Source organism: Erythrolamprus reginae, chromosome 12 (assembly GCF_031021105.1).
Source record: "Erythrolamprus reginae isolate rEryReg1 chromosome 12, rEryReg1.hap1, whole genome shotgun sequence".
Taxonomy (NCBI): Eukaryota; Metazoa; Chordata; class Lepidosauria; order Squamata; family Dipsadidae; genus Erythrolamprus; species Erythrolamprus reginae.
In genome coordinates, this window is record NC_091961.1 from 24,755,417 (window position 1) to 24,774,099 (window position 18,683).

An 18,683-nucleotide genomic window follows, 5' to 3' on the forward strand; every position below is an offset into this window, starting at 1 on the left:
TGCACAAAATGAAATTGCCTTGCAGGGGCATTGTTGTTTCATGCCCAAAGCAGTGAATGAAAAAAAAATTAAACAAGACAATTGGAGAATTAAAATTAGCAGGTTGCTTTTGTGAATGTTTAAGTCTATTATCGGTTAACGAACCATTGTGCTGTGTGGCATTTATGGAGAAAACACGACAGAGGTGGGTTCCTCTAGGTTTACACCATTTCTATAGAACCAGTAGTAAACTACCAGGAATTTCACAGTGACATCATGGATCTGGTTCTGCCAGTGCCACTCCAAGGATGTGGCCATCTTTTTTTGGAATTTTTTGGGTGGATTTTTCCCCCAATTCCCCCGCCCCCTGTGCATGCGCAGAAGGTGAGTTCCCAGCACTTTACATGCGTCCCCATCTTGTTTTAGGCTCCTTTGGGAGGGGAGAATTTTTTTAAAAAAATTTGGCACTGTACTGCCATGTGGGCGCGGGAGGAAGCAAGCCTGCAGTAAGGTAAGTTAGAACCAGTGATGGGTTCCTATGGGTATGATCAGGTATGCAGAACCGGGAGAAAACTTTTGTTCAGGTACGCACAACAGGTAGAAAATATTTGATTTTTTTCTTTTTCCCCCTTCTGGGCCTCTGGGTATTTATTTATTTATTTGTTTGTTTGTTTATTTATTTATTTATGTATGTATGTATGTATGTATGTATGTATGTATGTATGTATTCAATTTTTATGCCGCCCTTCTCCTTAGACTCAGGGCGGCTTACAACATGTTAGCAATAGCACTTTTTTAACAGAGCAAGGCTATTGCCCCCACAATCCGGGTCCTCATTTTACCCATCTCGGAAGGATGGAAGGCTGAGTCAACCTTGAGCCGGTGATGAGATTTGAACCGCTGACCTTCAGATCTACAGTCAGCTTCAGTGGCCTGCAGTACAGCACTCTACCTGCTGCGCCACCCCGGCTCTTTCATATGTTTTTCCTATTGGCGTAAACGAGGTTGAATGTGTATCATTTTAGAAGAGCTGTGCATATGTGTGTGTGTAAATACACATACTGTTTATATAGTAGATAATGTATATTTTTGTGTACCTGTGTGTAATACGTATGTACACATATGGCATATACTGTATACATAGAATTAAATAGCATATTCTGGATGTTCAGTAATAGTAAACAGATAGGGAAATTGTATCTCTTTGAGGCGAGGAGAGGCCAGGCACCCTAAACCTAACCCAAACACTTGACGTGAGTGATGTCAAGTAGGCCACCTTTAACCAGTCATATGACCTTTAAGCCACCCCCGGTCACATGATCATCAAACCACACCCACAAAATTAGCCACATCTACAGTGTGGTAGTAAAAATTTTGCAGCCCTTCACTGGTTAGAACCCTCTCCTGAAACACGAATATAATGCTGTTCCTGGTGAAAGCATTCAGACTGTCCTGAAAAGAAAAGAAAGAAAGAAATTCCTAGCAAAACAAACAAACAAAAAGCATTAGCAAGACACCTTTATTATTTTTTTGTTAATTTTGAATTGCATTTAAGTTCAACACTGAATTTTAGACATGCTGGCTTTTTCTGACACTTGATTGAGCAGGAGAGCCTGTAGCACAAGGACGTGAGAAGAATGTCAATGCAGGAACTCAGAATGTTACAAAATGGACATGGAAATGTCAATACCATGCAGTCCTTTGGGTATTCATCCTAATAACTGTATGTGTTTCACTTTCTACAGATCAAAGCTGCAAGCTAAGACATTCACCAGAGAGGGCAGCAAAGAGACAGAAGTAATATAACCCTAACTCTTTGCTGCCATTCAGTGGTCACTCATAGCTTCACAACCAATGCGTAATGATGGTTGTAAGATTCTACTTTTTAAAAAATTTGCCAAACAGCTGAATGATTCGCTTAAGAACTGCATTGATTTCTTTAACAAATGTGGGACAAATGTTCATAAAATTTGAAATGACTCACTTAACAACTATTATGTGTTGGTTGCTTTCAGAGCCAGGGTGGCGCAGTGGTTAGAGTGCAGCACTGCAGGCTACAGCAGCTAACCGCTAGCTGTAGTTCAACAGTTCAAATCTCACGGTTGACTCAGCCTTCCATCCTTCCAAGGTGGGTAAAAATGAGGACCCAAAGGAACTAACAGGAATAGAAAGAACTACCCAACCACTAGATAATCTACTGACAGGCCCGGAAGAAAAAGTATCAAAAATATATAAATATTTGATGGAATATGAAAGACCAGAGGAGATAGTCAAAGGAACAATGATTGCATGGGCGAAAAATGTCGGACATAATATATAGAGAGAGGAATGAGAACAGAATTGGAAGAGAAATATTAAACTAACAAAATCCACAATATACAAAGAAAACCAATACAAAATGTTATACCGTTGGCATCTCCCACCCAAAAGATTAGCCAAAATGCACAAAAACTACAGCCCATTGTGTTGGAAATGTAATAAGACTCAAGGCACCTTCTTTCATCTATGGTGGTTATGTCCAGAGACAAGAAAATATTGGAAAAAAATAAATAATTGCTTGTGTCAAATAACAAATACAAAAATGGAATATACACCAGAGTTTTTTCTACTGGGTATTATGAGAGGGACTTATCCTAAAAATGTAAAATGTTTAAGCTTGCCAGGATTGTATTTGCACAGAACTGGAAAAATCCACAAATACCTGAAGACAACGAGATCATTAAGAAAATATACGACTGCGCAGAGATGGACAGATTGACAATGGAACTCAATAATCGAAAAGAATCGGACTACTATGAAATCTGGACAAAATGGTACCAATGGACAAAAAAAAAGAAACTCAAACTAAACATTGAAACAAAACATCAAGAAATCTAAAAGCAATCAAAAGATAATGTTGATAGGAATGTATATATGATGTAGATTCATCTGTCAATATGATCATGTATTGTTTTTTAAAAAATAGAAAAAATTAATAAATACATTAAAAAAATAAAAGAGGACCCAGATTGTTGGGGACAATATGCTGATCTTGTAAACTACTTAGATTGGACTCTAAAAGCATTATGAAGCGGTATATAAGTTGAAACGCTATTGTTATTGCTATTCTCATTCCTTTGCAATCTTGTTAGGTAAGAACAGTAAAGTTTTGAACGTATGTTTTTCTCTAAGTGACTGTCTGGACTCTGTGGAATATATACATGTAATTTTACTAGAAGAAAATCCAGGCTTTGTGTGCCCACGAGAGGAGTCTAATAAATATTTTCTTGACTGCCTGTTATCCTCTGTTTAATTTCTTAATAGGCAGGCAGAGATAAAGAAATATGAGACTTAGCCCCACCTCATTTTGGTCCGCTCTGCTTATGTTTTTGCTGCTCATTGTTGTTAAGTATTGGGTGAGAAAAAGGTGAACATTCCAAAGGTTTTGATAAATATGAGTGAAAGGTAGAGGAGTGGAGAGGGGGATACAGCCTTTGATGTACATGGGTTTTCTTTTGAAATGTCTGTTTACATTATTTCCTTGTACCTCCACAACCTTCCAGGATTCTTGAATTCAGGAACTGAATGTCATAAGCCAGTGATGGCGAACCTTTTTTTCCTCGGGTGCCGAAAAGATATGCGAACACGCTATCGTGCATGTACAAATGCCCACACTCACAATTCAATGCCTGGGGAGGGCGAAAACAGCTTCCCCCATTCTCCAAGGCTGGAAATGGCCTGTTTTCCAACTTCAGGTGGGCCCAGTAGCCTCGTGTTTTAACCTCCCCAGGCTCCAAAGGTTTCCCTGGAGCTGGGGAAGGGTAAAAACGCCCTCTCCTATTCTTCTGGAGGCTCTCTGGAAGCCAAAAATCAGCTGGCCAGCACACACATGTACGTTGGAACTGAGCTAGGGCAATGACTCACATGCCAGCAGATATGGCTTCACGTGCCACCTGTGGCACCCATGCCATAAGTTCACCATCACTGTCATAAGTAATCTGTAGTTCATGGACATTGTCTTTAGGGCGGCATTCAAATCAAATCAAATCATAGATAGATAGATAGATAGATAGATAGATAGATAGATAGATAGATAGATAGATAGATAGATGATAGATAGATAGATAGATAGATAGATAGATAGATAGATAGATAGATTAATTAATTTACAGCTATTCTTTTAGCAATCATTTGAAATTTCAAAAAAGGGATTTACAACTGGTTGTCACAACTGTCGGAACATACCCGCGGCCACGTGATCAAAATTTGGGCGCCTGACAATGATCATGTATTTGTGATGATTTTACTCAATTTTACCCCTTCCTCAAGGGTCATGAGCTCACCATCTGCAACCTTCCCAACCAGCTTCTGACCAGCAAAGTCAATGGGGGAAGCCAAATTTGCTTAACAACCTCATGGTTCCCTTAACTGTAGGGATCGGCTTAACGGCGATGGCAAAAAAAAAAAAAGGATTGTAAAATTCAGAGTGATTCACTTTACAGCTGTCTTGCTTGCAGTGGAAATTTGGGCCTATTTGTGGTCAGAAGTCAAGAACTCCAATAAAGCAATAGCTCTTAGACTTATATACTGCTTCACAGTGCTTCACAGCCATCTCTAAGTGGTTTACAGAGTCAGCCTATCGCCCCCAACAATCTGCATCCTCATTTTACCCATCTCAGAAAGATTGAAAGGCCAAGTCAACCTTGAGCCTGATGAGATTAGATCTCTTAAATTGCAGGCAGCCGGCAGGCAGCAGAAGTAGCCTGCAGTACTGCATTCTCACCACTGCTGTGCTGTCACGGCTCATAATATCATGTAATACTGCAATTTGTCCAGCAGGAAAACATTCCCCCCTCGCCCTATTTTTTTACCTTAATGAAGGCTTTTATAATGGAGATAAACATGTTTAACATAGCAAGTTCACCTACCAGATTTATGGCTTCTTGGGGCAAATAACAACAACCCAAACCAGAAGTCAGTGCTCTAGGAAACATCATCAGTGCTAATGATGGTGTTACCTGATTTGGATAATGAAACATCTGCAAAAAAAGCAAGAAAGTTCAGAGAGTACCAAGGATGCCTCAAATCAAGAACTACCTGTTAACAGAAATGCATTCACAAATGTTTTTTTCATGACTTTCATGAAAAGACCTTTATTTCTTACTCTTTCATTTCAAGAATTGCGTCTCTTAGCATACTGGCTGCCTCTTTGTTGGGAAAAAAAATTTCTTCTCTAAAGTGCTGATCTCACAGCAAGCCAAATGAGTTATGGCCTCGCAATTATCATTCACAATTTGGAATAACACTCTTGAGTTTTATTAACCGTATGTGGAAAGAGCCCACTAAGCAACCTGTTTTGCTTGTGGAAAAAAAAAGTATGAGAACACAATTGGGAAAGAGTATTCCTGGATAATAATGAGATGTAAAATTTTAAAAAAAACTTGGTGTGGTTCTTTCCTGTGCCAATAATAGCTTTGCAATAACACTTTGTAATTTAACTAGTGTCTCCCAGACAGGCCTTTTTAAAAATGCTTTGCAAATACTAATTAATTCAAGTTTATAACATCAGAGTAATTGTTGAAGCAGGTGAATATATTAAACAACTGAATAGAGGCCTTTATCCTGAGTAAATTGAAAGATCTGATAACTGATCTTCCTGAAATATGCTAGAGATGAGCAGCACTGCGGAAATGAGTGCTATTAAAACATGAAATGTCTAATTTTTGCCTTATCTTAACCTCCCACTTGGGAACTTTCTGAACCTATCCTTGTTCTGCAGAAATGTATTTACTTTTAATTGATATGAGAATGCATGGTATTGCACAGTCGCTGATATAATGTTCAGTCTGTACAATATTCATATCAGGCACCAAAATCAGACAGATAAAGTCTTCATCTTAAAAGATTTATTACTTCATCACTGATAAAAATCCTTCGTTTTAGATTGTCTTTTGAAAACAATATTGGCTCTAATACCCTAAAACAAACAATTCCAAATTAAGGACTGTACAAATTCACAGAGGAAATATTTTTCAGTGAATATTAGCCACGGCAATTCCCCTATGATTGTTATGTTTAAGATCAGGGTAACTTATTTATTTATTGGATTTATATACTTATAACATACACAAAACATTTTTGTATTTCCAATCATTTTGCTTTCAGTTCAGCAGTGTTGGAATCATTTAGTTAGTTTGTTCATTTTGTTGGGTTTCTGCATTAGGATATCAAGATTTCTGCATGGAACTATTGTGCTCTCGATCCACAAGTTGTGAAATTTGCAGACTTTCCATTAGTCCTCAGGTTTACCCGAAGCAGATGAGAAATTTACTGGTTCTCTTCCAGAGCCACGGGGATGCAGTCTTCAGACAGAAGGGATAATTGGTCTTGGTTTCATAGGGAAATTAAAGCTAATTTGAAATTATGAATCACTTTACATTTATTTAGCTTGAATTCCTGTACGACAATAAACCATTGAATGACAGTCACTAGCTGGGTTTTTTTTCCTTTTAATGATTCATCACTCCTTACCTTCTAGTTATTACCAAAATAACAAGGCATGAAATATCATCCTTTGCCTGCTGGCTATTCTGGACTTAGAGCTGACCATGGAAGGAAATTAAATACTGGGTTGGATAAATCTCTGATCTAACATACCAGTTTTTATGATGCAGCAGTTGTCCTAATGGAAAGAGAAACAAATATCATGATCTTGGCCAGAGGTAAACAAATATAAGCAGGGCTGATATAAATAGAGAATAATGCATACATGCTTAGCGTGGATGTTACATATTCTCTAGATAAAGTCGACAGTAAATCAAGGAAGATTGTCAATGGGGTGTCAACATTTTTACTCCATCGGTAAACCACAGGCAAGTTGAAACTCCTAGGATTATGGAAAATTTTGATGGTGTTTATCCTTTTGCATTTCAGTGAAACAATATGAAGGTGAGGCCAGCAGTCAACAGGGCCTCTCTGAGTCAGTTTGCTGTGAAGCAGAGTAATTCAGTTAGTCCCCTATAGCACCACAATGAATAAGAGTATTTAAGGCAAAGAGAAACAAATCGCCCATGTCTTTGCAGGTGTAAGGTGGGCTACCCTAAAAGCTGTGACGGAGCAGCTGCTGGAGGTTAGGCAGGAATCTTAAATAATTGGTGTCAGGCTGAAGTGTTGGTAAGAAAGTAGTCAGCTGGATGTTGAACCAGTCAAATAAACATGATGGGTTGGCCAACCAAGTTTAGGTCAACTGTAGTTTGAATTTATTTCAACAACAGCACGTAGTAAGGGAAAGAGAGAATGATATTGATAACCAAACTTTGCATATTGTTAAGAAAATCTAATAGTCGTCCCTTGTAACTTAGCCAGTATCTGATAATAAATAGCAAGAGAGGAGGATCTATGGCCACACCAAACCTATTGACCATTGGCCATTTTGAGTGAGATGGTTATGAATAGGAATTGAGCAACCACTGAAACCTCCTCCTCCACCTTGTCTCCATCTTTCTATTCCCCTTTTCAGCAAATATAGTAGACTTAGAAGCCCCTTTCTTTCTTTCTTTCTTTCTTTCTTTCTTTCTTTCTTTCTTTCTTTCTTCTTTTTCTTTTCTCTCTTTCTCATTCTCTTTCTTTCTCTTTCTCTTTCTTTCTCTTTCATTTTTATTTATTTCTCTACCTTATGATATGATTCTTGATGAACTTCTTTCTTTTATGTACACTGAGAGCATATGCGCCAAGACAAATTCCTTGTGTGTCCAATCACGCTTAGCCAATAAAATTCTATTCTATTCTATTCTATTCTGTTCTGTTCTTCTGTATCTCTTCTATTTCTCTTTCTTTCTTTCTTTTCTTTCTTTCTCTTTGTCTTTTCTTTCTTTCTCACTCTTTCTTTTTTCTTTCTTTTCTTTCTTTTCTTTCTTTCTTTCTCTCTCTCTCTCTCTTTCTTTCTTTCTTTCTTTCCTTGACCTATTTTAAACTCACAGTTACTTAGATTATTATTATTTATTATTATTTATTAGATTTGCATGCCGCCCCTCTCCGAAGACTCGGGGCGGCATACAAATCTACTAGATATACTACTAGGACTAGTTTGTCCTATAGCTTTGTATTTGAAGGGAACCTAGATGTTTTTGTAAAACATGCTCTTATCTTCAAAACTTTGACACCCCCAAAAATGATACCATCTGTTGTATTAGGTCAACCCCATCTCAGAGGGACAGAGAAGAGAATTTGTAAGCATTATTATTTCAATTTAACACCAATTAGCCACATGGAGCAAAGACAAAAATCTATTTCTAACATTTCCTTTCCCCTTCAATTAGCCCCAATACAGTTGCTGGTAAATGTTGATGAGTTGATAACGATCCCTAGAACTTGCATAATTTCTGTCTATTAGTTGCCTTGTCAATCTTGTAGGTTTCATAAGTAGGCTTGCCTCATTTTTCAGAATATGATCAGTTGTCTCCAATGAAGAGCTGAAAAGCCACTTGTCTGCCTTCCTTGCATAATATCATTCATTATGTAGATTGCGGGCTGATTAGTCAAAGAAAACATTTAGCAGATAGAGAACCCAGATAGGAATCTCTTCTTGCCCAAAGCTGATAAACAGCTTGATTTGAAATTGAATTGCAGCTGCATTTAAAGAAGAAGAAAAGGACTCCAAATGAATTGAAGCTTCCTATTGCAAGATGTATGTGCTTGTTTTATTTTTGTTTGTTTGCTTGCTTGTTTCCAGGCAGGAGTTGATCCTTCCATGTGTAATAAAATTAAAAAATAAAAAACAAGAGAGAGAGAGAGAGAAAGAGAGCGAGGTGTTCTAATGAGAAACAAGATGAGTCCTTGGATTAGTTTGGATTTAGTCTGTTGCTAATGGCAAAGACGTTTGGCTTCTGGCCACACATTCACCTAGAAAACACAGAGCTAATTGGAAAAGCACCTGTGATAAGGTGTAACTCACCACCTGCACTTTACTGAAATAAAATAAGCCTCTATAATTGAGTACATTACAGGTCAGGCTTGCGAAATCACCTCCAGGCACTGACTTAAAATTATTATTATTCTGAATAAGACTACTGCTCATGTCTTTTCTTTCCCCCCTACGCTGCTGAGGAAGCACAGGCTAACAATATTATATATAAAAGCAATACAAAATATCCTAAATCCAATTAAATTTAAAACTGGCTAATCTAAAACCTAAGTTACTTTAAAAAATCCATCATTCCCATTCAAACAAACATTCAGCCAGGGGGCTAGAATCTAATGACATCAAGCCTGGCGGTATATATGACTCTTCAGACTCTTGTGGAAGGCGAGAAGGATGGTGTGAATCTCTGGGGGGAGATGATTCCAGACGGCTGGGGCCCCCACAGAGAAGGCTCTTCCCCTAGGTCCCCCCAGGCCAGTGTTTTTCAACCAGTGTGCCGTGGCACACTAGTGTGCTGCGAGACATGGTCAGGTGTGCCGCGAAGCTCAGAAAGAAAGCGAGAGAGAAAGAAAGAGAGAAAGAAAGCAAGAGAGAGAGAAAGAAAGCAAGGGAGAGAGAAAGAAAGAAAGCAAGAGAGAGAGAGAACAAGAGAGAGAGAGAAAGAAAGAGAAAGAGAGAGAAAGAGAGAGAAAGAAAGCAAGAGAGAGAAAGAGAGGGAGGGAAGGAGAAAGAGGGAGGGAGAGAGAAAGAGCAAAAAAGAGGGAGGAAGGAAGAGAAAGAAAGAGGGATGGAGAGAGAGAGAAAGAAAGGAAGGAAGTGAGAGAAAGAGGGAGGGAGAGAGAAAGAGCAAAAAAGAGGGAGGAAGGAAGAGAAAGAAAGAGGGATGGAGAGAGAGAGAAAGTAAGGAAGGAAGTGAGAGAAAGAGGGAGGGAGAAAGAAATAGAGTGAAAGGGAGGAAGAGAGAGAGAGGATTTTTTTGTCCAAATTTTTTTTAGCGCTCCCCCCGCTCAATGTGCCCCAGGGTTTCGTAAATGTAAAAAATGTGCCGCGGCTCAGAAAAGCTTGAAAATCACTGCCCCAGGCGACATTGTCTAGTTAATAGGACCTGGAGAAGGCTGACTCTCTGGGACCTGACCGGTCGCTGGGACTCATGTGGCAGGAGGTGGTCCCACAAGTAATCTGGTCTGATGCCAATATGTTTATGTTTATGTTTATTAGATTTGTATGCCACCCCTCTCCGTAAACTCGGGGTGGCTCACAACACAATAAAAACAGTTTATAACAAATCTAATAATTTACAATTTAAGATATTTTAAAAAACCCATTATTAAGCAGACATGCATACAAGCATACCATACATAAATTGTATAGGCCCAGGGGAGATATTTCAGTTCCCCCATGCCTGACAACAAAGGTGGGTTTTAAGGAGTTTATGAAAGGCAAGAAGGGTAGGAGCAGTTCTAATCTTTGGTGGGAGCTGGTTCCAGAGAGTTGGGGCCGCCACAGAGAAGGCTCTTCCCCTGGGGCCCGCCAACCGACATTGTTTAGTTGACGGGACCCGGAGAAGGCCCACTCTGTGGGACCTAATCGGTCACTGGGATTCGTGCGGCAGGAGGCGGTCTCGGATAGCTTGGTTAGTGACTATTCAAAGTTACAAGGGCCCTGAAAAAAGTAACTTATGACTGTTTTCCCACACTTACGACCTTTGTAGCATTTCCCATGATCCTGCGATCAAAATTCAGATGTTTGGAACTGAACCATAGTTGTGACCATTTGCCGAGAGCACAGAGTGGGGCGCGTGGCCAGAGCTCAGGGCCACCAAGCCTGCTCCCCGTGCTATGGTCCATCAACTTGTAAAAGATCACAAAAGAGCAACGTAATGGCCAGGTGGACTGCTCGCGACACGGCAGGTGGCAGCGTGGTGGAGGGGCAAGCGGACGAAGCTGCCGCTCACAATGGATGGAACTGCCGCTTGCAGCGGAGTGGGCAGGCCACTTGTGGTGGCGCCGCCTCGAGTGGAGTGGCGAGACAGGCAAGCGGATGGGAGCAGGTAGCCCGCTCGAGGCAGTGCCGCCACGAGCAGACATGAGTGGACAGGAGCGGAATTGGAGCAAGCCTTACCTTGTTTTGTCTGGTTTCTTGGACTTTTTGCTTCCACGCATGCGTGGAAGCAAACACACACACCCCTGGAAATCTCGTGCACATGTGTCTTTGCATGAGATTCTGCTTCTGCACATGCCCAGAAGCTGAGTCATGCCCTGGGAACACAGACACGCTCCAATATAATGAGCTGGGGTGGCGCAGCAGGTAGAGTGCTGTACTGCAGGCCACTGAAGCTGACTTGTAGATCTGTAGGTCAGCGGTTCAAATCTCATCAGCGGCTCAAGGTTGACTCAGCCTTCCATCCTTCCGAGGTGGGTCAAATGAGGACCCGGATTGGGGGGGCAATAGCCTAGCTCTGTTAAAAAAGTGCTAGTGCTAACATGTTGCAAGCCGCCCTGAGTCTAAGGAGAAGGGCGGCATAAAAATTGAATAAATAAATAAATAAAATAAATAGGGCCGGGAATGGTGGACCGCCGCTGCGACAATGATATTTGTACCCTATGTGAAGTTCAAAAATAATCTAAGTAGGATAGGGGAGGGTTCATCCCAGTTCGGACCACATCACCCGAACCACTAATGACCTGCTGGTGATGTCAGGATGGCATCACTGACCTGGTTTGGTCGGTGCTGGTCCGTAGGCGCTGCCATCTCTTTTTTGCTGATTTTTTTTACTCTTTTTTTTTTTTTTACTGCTTGAACATTGTTTCCCCTCCTGCTCCTCAGCTGTGTTTCGGCCCGATTCCAGCTACTGAACATGTTTGGAAGACAAACCGCAAAAGATCGCAATGCAAAACGGTGGTGAAGGTAAGTAGAACCCACCCCGGAAGTACGAAGGGCCCAACTAAGCCGTTCAATCTTTATGCCTTTAAAATGTTATGGAAAGGACAACTGTAAAAGCAAAATCCCTTTTTAAAAAATGTAGTGATGTCCTAGAGATTTGGGGTCCAGTCATTGGACATTTAATATCGGTGATATTAAAGTAGGAGAACATATTATTTTTCTTACTGTTCCTAGAAAGACAACTCAAGTTGTTCAAGATACTCAGTGTATTAAGACTTCTAGCAGTCCTCAGTATATTGTATTGCTAGATGTTGTACTTATTTATTTATTTATTTTATTTATTGGATTTGTATGCCGCCCCTCTACATAGACTCGGGGCGGCTTACCCAGCAATTACCAAGAGCCATAATTCTACCTTGTTTCTGTAGCTTAACATTTTTCTGCCTGGCATTCCTCAAACGCATCCAGGAAGTCCAACTACCAAATAGTAACGGAGTTGAGATAAAAACACAGTTCAGAGGTTCTAGCTACACATACCTGCAAGTGCGGGAGTTTTAACAGAACCAATATTTTAGCGGAGTGAATGCAAAGGAATGAACAGTTCTTCAGATACAATTACCAGTAACCAATGCTCTCAAAATTGTTGCTTAAACCAGTTGAGCACGTAACAGCCATCAATTAAAATTTGCCACCCCTGATTAAATCTGGCTCTTGCTGACTCATCAGTTGAAGCTTCCACTGAATTAAACTCATTAAAACCAAGTCCTACATAGAACAATAGTAATAATCATCTCCTGCTTAAGCATCATTAAGGAAGTAAGTTGTTTGCCCCATGTGGGTTTAAGATTGTGCCAATCTGCTTTGGACCTGTCTCACTGATTGACATCAATTCACTAGAATCAAAAGATCACCCCTTAGATAGAGCTCAGCCTATCTCCGTTCCCGGGAAGGCGAATGTTCTAAACTTAGCACTTGAGACAAATTCCTTGTCTTCGCTCAAACCGGCTCAGTCAAGTCTTGAGAAGCTTGATGGAGCTTGTAGAGCTAACCTGAGTCAAACGTTTGTGTGCCAGTCACTTCTTGTAGACACTTGCCTCTTTGGGGATTTACCCACTGGCTGATAAAAATCACAAGCAGACCCCTGCAATCAAGAAATGTCACTAAATTGGTCTAGTTTGTGAATCTGCCAAAGAACGATGATTTGCCATAATGCAAGCAGACAACCCATCCCATGATTACCACTTGCTCAACTCATAAGGGACTTAACCGCCTTCTGCCGCACGAATCCCACGAATCCCAGGGAAGGTTCCTTCGGCCGCCCAGCAGCTGATCTGCTGGGCGGCCGCAGCAGCAGCGAGCAGACGAAGATCGGGGTTTCCCCGCCGCCCACGCAAAGGGGAAACCCCGATCTTCGTCTGCTTGCTGCTGCTGCACTGCCGAGCAGATCAGCTGCTGGGCGGCCGAAGGAACCTTCCCTGGGTCTTCCCCGCCGCCCACGCAAACTCCACCATCTGCGCATGTGCGGCCATAGAAAAAAAGGGTGCATGCGCAGATGGTGTTTTTACTTCCGCAACCCTACATCGCGAAAAATCGATTATCGCGAGGGGTCTTGGAACGGAACCTTTGCGATAATCGAGGGATCACTGTATTATCGTTATTTTTAGATTTTAATTATTAGATTTGTCATCATGTACTGTTTTTATCACTGTTCCGAGTCTCTGGAGAGGGGCGGCATACAAGTCTAATAAATCGTAATCGTAATCGTAATCGTAATCGTAATCGTAATCATAATCGTAATCATAATCATAATCATAATCATAATCAACCGTTAGTGGAAATTTTGAGTAGTTCCGAGAACTGGCAAATACCACCTCTGGCTGACCGAATGGGGAGGGAATGGAGATTTTGCAGTCCCCTGCTATGCCCAAGAAGCCACACCCACCAAGCCACATCACGCCCACCAAGCCACACCCACAGAACCTGTAGTAAAAAAATGGATTTCACCACTGCCTCCCATGCCCCGACTTCTGTTTTCTGTGGGCACAACAACCGGATGATTGGTTCGGGATTGTGGACCGCTGGCCATCAAAATTCTGCTACTGGTTCTAAAGAACTGGTCAAAACTGGAAGCAATGTACCACCACTGTAGATCCCCCACATTTACTCTGGAGAGAAAAGAAGAGCACAGCACCACATAGTCAGGGAGTTGATCCCAAGATCAGTCTTTTCTCAGGTGAGCTTCTCCATAGATCATCATGCAAGGAGCTTCTCCATTGATCATCAGGCAAGGAGTATTAGTAGAAATATAGTAGAAAATATAAGGAAAATTAAAAATACAAGAATCAGGGAAATGAGAAGGAAAATATTACATAAGTGGTATTTTACTCCCATTCAATTCGCACACTTTCAGCAGAATGTCAGGGGGAATTGTTGGCATGGGTGTCAAGACAAAGGAGTGTTAAGCATATGTTTTGGGAATGCCCGATAGTGCAGGAATTTTGGCAAAAAGTGAAAGAGGATATCAATAGAATGCTAAATATACAATGGACAATCACTAAGGAAATGGCAGTACTAGTAAAAAGCAATGCGATGGGAGAATTTAGAGAAATAAAAAAAGCAGCAATAGAAAGCGCTCAGGCAGTAATAGTTTTGGGTTGGAAGGATGCGACAAAATGGACAATGCAAAATTGGTATAGGTACATGGTGGACCATATTCAATTTGAAATTATGGAAAAAAGGATAAATTCGGGTAATGAAACTGAGTTGGGACAGCTGATGGGACGGTGGGACAAGGTAAGACGATATATGACGAGCAGAATCCGAGACCAAGCTACAAGAAATAAATTGGAATCACTCTATAATATGTAAACAGATATATTGCTCTTGGGTCAAGTGGACTATACAAGAAACACCCCCAATTTTGGTGGTGGGGAATGTGTGTGTGTCGGGGTGGTGGGCACAATTCACTATGCACTGTTTTATGTTGTGTGATATAAAATTTGTTAAAAATTAATAAAAATATTTTTTTTAAAAAGATCATCAGGCAAGGAGTAGATAAGTAAATAACCCTAATCCTAACCTGGCTCTTTTGCAAAATCCATTTCTTCAATCTCTTTTCCTGTAAAGGTCATGCAGGAAAACAGTAGCCTGAACACAGAGAGAACAGGAGTTGCTTTAATTAGGGAGATTAATAAGGTGCTTAGCTAGCACTGTCTGTTTCTTCAGGGGGAAGGTGGTGCTGTAATTATTAGGCAAATAAAATATCTCCTAGGTAATATTTATTGCATTGCCTGTTGAAAGATACGCAGAGACAGAGTCAGCATTGTCCTTTTGACCCCTCTGGGAAGATGCGCAGATAAACAACACATGTCTGTGTGTTTGTGCAAATCTGCATTTGTGGTTGCACACGTGTGGTTATGTATGTGTAGGGGTAGATATGTAGATAAACAACACAGGTGTGTGTCTGCATAAGAGTTTGTGTGTGAGTGTGAGTGGGTAAACTTATGTGTATGAGTGTGTGCGCGGTTGTGTATGTGCGGTAGTGTATGTGTAGGAGTAGATCAGTAAATAACACATGCATGTGTGTAGGGGTAGGTGGTATATATATGTAAACAACACATGTATATGTAAGTTGTGTGTAGGGGTATTTATATAAACAACAATGTGTGTGTTTGAGTGAATATGTGTTTGTGTTTGTGTGGCTGTGCATGTGTAGGAGTAGATATGTAAACACCACATTTATAAGGGTAGATATGTAAATGACACATCTGTGAGGGTGTGTGAGGGCGTAAGAGTGTGTGTGTAGTTGTGTGTGTGTGGTAGTGTATGTATATGGGTAGATATGTAAAAACGTGTGTGTGTGGTTGTGTATGTGTAGTAGTGAATGTGTAGAGGTAGATATGTAAATAAAATGTGTGTATATGTAAGTATGTATGTTTGTGGTTATGCGTGTGTGATTGTTTAGAGCTAGCCGTAGATATGTAGATGAATAACACATGTGTGTGTCTATGTGAGTGTGTACCTTTCAGATATATACACTGCTCAAAAAAATAAAGGGAACACTTAAGCAACACATTATAACTCCAAATAAATCAAACTTCTGTGAAATCAAACTGTCCACTTAGGAAGCAACACTGATTGACAATCAATTTCACAGCCTGTTGTGCACATTCAACTTTGTACAGAACAAAGTATTCAATGAGAATATTTCATTCATTCAGATGTAGGATGTGTTATTTGAGTGTTCCTTTTATTTTTTTGAGCAGTATATTTTTATTCACAAATTATCCAATGTGTCTTCCTTATTGTTTCGAAATGTTTTTGGGGTTTCAATTGTAATATATGGTTTGAATTGTAAGCTGCCCAGAGGCATTGATTGAGATGGGCGGTTTCAGGAAGTGCAGAAATCAATGAATAACACAGATCTCTGTTTTATGCCTTTCCTGCCCCACTTTAATGTTTTTAGTATTTAATGGCTTCCTAATGATTTCAGTAATTTTGTAATCCAGTTATAGGGTAGATTAGAACCATAGCAAGAAACAAAGGAGCTAGCCAACAAATAAGTAGGCACCCTTTTTACACAACAGAGTCAGCTTTTCTGTAGAAGTTAAGAAACACCAGGCAGAATCCAAGACACTGAATTCCTTTTTGAAAATAGTTTTTAATTGAAATTTTAGAAACAATAACAAAACATAAACATACAAACAAACAACAAAAAATACAAAAGCAAAACAAAATCAGACAACAAAAGAACAACAAAAAAACACTAAAGGTAAACTTACATCGCGGAAAGGTGAGAAAGTATATATTCATATATAAATAATTATAAGACTCATTCTATCGCTTCTTTCCGTTCATTTAAATTCTGGCAAATACAATCGGCATCCAAGTTATTTATTTCAGTTTTTAATCTCTATCTATAAATCAGTTTTTATTTCTACCGCCTTATGTTGATTATATATACAATATTTGACGTCCTACAAATCATCACTCAAAATATATACTGAAAAATAAATACTTATTTTTATAATACCAAAATTCTAATTATATTAATTCAACGGTAGTCATGCTATATTTTTTAGATTTCTTTCCTTCTTTTAAACCACTCATAAAAGGAATTCCAAATTTTGAATTCCAGTCCGACATTTGTCATGAAGCCAGCTGCATGGCTTTGGACCAGTCAACTTTTTACAGCCCAAGGAAGAAAAAAGACAGAACAAACTTCTTTCAAAAAAAAGTCACCCAGAAAACCAGGAGTGAAGAGTGACCTGAAGGCACAAAATAAAAGAAAACATCCAAGTATTAAGAAGTCAAAATGTCCACAGGTTGAGCTGCCCTCTTAATGATCACATACAGACAGATCCATGCAGTTTTCTGGCAATTATTTAGAAGTTTGTATGTTTGTTCAGTTTCGATGCTGTGCTTTCCCTGAGACTCCGTGTGGCTTGCAACAAAGGTAATATAAACACGTTAGAAATCTAAATAAAATTACAATCTAAAAAATCCCCATAGTTAAAAAGTTAAGCAAACACATTCATACATCACACATTGTATATTCATTCATTGGCCAGGGCAAAATATTAAAATTTCAGAAGTTATCTTGTTCACAATTTGTGAGTACTTAAAAATCTCCTATCTGATTCTATCTAGGTCTGACATAGTCTAGATTTTATGAAGAACTGCTACTCTATTTGCTCTCTAACAAACAATTTGGTTTCAGAAAAAAACTATCCTGCAACCTGCAGCTCCTCCACTGCAAAAATATATGGACAACTCATCTAGATCAAGGGAAATCTATAGATGCAATTTATATCGACTTCTGCAAAGCCTTTGATTCAGTGGTCCACGACAAACTACTTCTAAAACTCAAATCCTATGGCATCTCAGGATCCCTCCATAGCTGGATTACAGCATTCCTGTCAAACAGACAACAAGTGGTCAAATTAGGAAGCACCCTATCCACCCCCATCCCAGTTAAAAGCGGTATTCCCCAAGGTAGTGTACTGGGACCAACGCTCTTCATTCTCATTCTCTACTACTACTACCACCTCCTCTTCCTCCTCCTCCTCTTCTTTTCCCCATCCTGCTCCTCCTCTCTCCCTCTCCCTCCTCCCTTCCCCTTCTTCTTCCTCCTCCTCCTCTTTCTCCCCTTTTATTGGGTTTTGTATCACTCTCCTGTAAGCTCCTGAGAAATAGATAAATAGATTAATTAAACTGCTGAATATAGCAAGTGAAGTGGCCGCATTGGCACCCTTCCATTGGGAGAGTAATACAAGCTGGCATTTTTAAAGACCTTGAACCAGACACTTGTCTTGTCCCCACTGTAAGAAAACAATAAATCAATACCGTAATATTTTTCCACTCCTCTGCCTAACTGCTTTTAGCATTTTTTTTCCTCCCTGATTATATTTTAAGTTGACCTTACAGCCAAGAATGTTATCAAAACATGAGCTTGGATTACTGAAGTGATTACCTTGCCACATATTGAGCGACATATATTTTAATCCTCCTTTTCCCCTTCTTTAGGGTTTTGGGGTGTTTCTGCAGAGACAGCAATTCAATAAAATAATTAATGCAGTCTAATCTTTTGGATGTTTTCCCTGCTTGTAAAAAAACAAGCCCTAAAATAAATAATATTAATTGGTCTTCAATCATCAATCTTTCAGTCACCCAATATTATTCCCATTGCTCATACATGTCTTAAGCCTTCTCTTGCCCCTGGTGCAGAAGTATAAGTGAGTTGATATTATATGTTGCCATGTTACAATGCAATCACACCAATGTTTCCCACATTATATAAAAGCAGTTATCTCTATGGGAATACTCTGAGATAAGCAGTCTTCAACAAGATTCCATCTAGAAGCTTTCACTGTCATTGATACCAACCCGAGGATTGATTATGTTCTATGCTGTGTTGCATTAA